Genomic DNA, 1,667 nt, shown 5'->3' on the forward strand with positions numbered 1-1,667 from the left:
GTTTTTGTCGCCCATTGAAAATCATTTGAACACATATGCAAAGGTTTCTCTCTAGGCTCTGTATTTTATTCCATTGTTCTGTCCATCTTTATGCCAATATCACACTGATTTTATTTGATTACTGTAGCTTTGTACCAAGTCTTAAAACCAGGAAGTTTTCCAACTGTTTGTTTCCCAAGGTTGTTTTGGCTGCTTGGAGAGCATTAAGTTTCCACCAAAATCTTAGGATGGATTTATCTCTTTCACCAAAGAATATATTTTTGTGGATTTTTATAGGGATTGCATTGAATCTGTAGATTACTTTAGCATTGACATCTTAATAACATGAACTATATCAGTTCATGAAAGCCTTCCATTTATTTGTGTCTTCAAAATATCTTTCAGCAACATTTTTTTAGCTTTCAGTATGAAGACTTTTACTTCCTTGTATAAGTTCATTCTTAAGTATTTTGTTCTTTTTGATGCTGTACCAAAAGGAATTGTTTTCATAATCCTCTCTGGGTTACTCATTGGTAGCACAGATGTTCATTTACTTTCATGATTAAACAAGCCTCTCAACAAATTGGATATAGAAGGGATGTACTTTGGAGCACTTGGTGGCTCAGTCCATTAAATGTCAGCCTCTTGATCTTGGTTTAGGTCTTGATATCACAGTTTGTGGGTTCCAGCCCCTCATCGATGTGCACTGAGAGCATGGAGCCTGTTTGGGATTCTGTCTCTCCCTCTCTCTGCCCTTCCCTCCCCTCTGTCTCTCTCAAAATAAATAGATAAACTTAAAAAAAGAGATGGAATGTACCTCAACATAACTAAGGCATATATGGACAATCCACAGGTAACATCACACTCAATAAGAAAAGGTTGAAAACTTTCCCACTACAATCAAGAAGATCAGAGTGCTCATGCTTACCCCTCCTTTTCAAAATAGCACTGAAATAAAAATCCCTGTGAACTTTTTAGCATTCCTACTTATAGGCCATGCCATTAGTGAAGTGAGAATAGTGTTTACTTGCTTTTGCTACTCGTAAAAAATTTCTGATGGTAGCCATTTTCTACCCTGTGGATCTCAGCTTAAGCATCTGCTTTGAAGAAATGCCTTCTCTGATGACCCTCTCCATAGTAGAATTCTTCATGAGTATCCCATTTGCTGTCTTATAAGCACTGATGAAGACTATACTTAGCTTACTAAATTGTCCCTTCCTGACTCTATTATGAGATTGTAAGGTACAAGCAGGAAGAACTTTTTGTATAATTCCTCCCTATATTTCATTAATTGCTGTGTCTTCACTTACAGCATGGTTCCTAGCAATAAATTGGAGCTTTAAATAAAAAAAATGTATACTAATTGAATTATTATTATGTCTAAACCTGTGAATAAATATCTACAACATCTACCCACACTTTAAGGCAGCATAAGTTGAATATTAATGGAAAGAAAAACTTGCTATGGGAAGTAGAGAAATACATGAAAAATTAATCTTTCCTAAAACAAATTGATGGGCTTGGTATTTTATTCTTGACTGGCAGTAGTCTTACAATGGTTCTAAAGCTTTTTTGTTTGTTTGTTTATGTCACATCTTTCTGACCCTAATTATGTGATTTGGTCTAATAGTATCTTTATATAGGTATTTTTAAAAGTTTTTGTGGAAATTCCCAGTGAATTTAATTAA

This window comes from Suricata suricatta, chromosome 11, assembly GCF_006229205.1.
Source record: "Suricata suricatta isolate VVHF042 chromosome 11, meerkat_22Aug2017_6uvM2_HiC, whole genome shotgun sequence".
NCBI lineage: Eukaryota > Metazoa > Chordata > Mammalia > Carnivora > Herpestidae > Suricata > Suricata suricatta.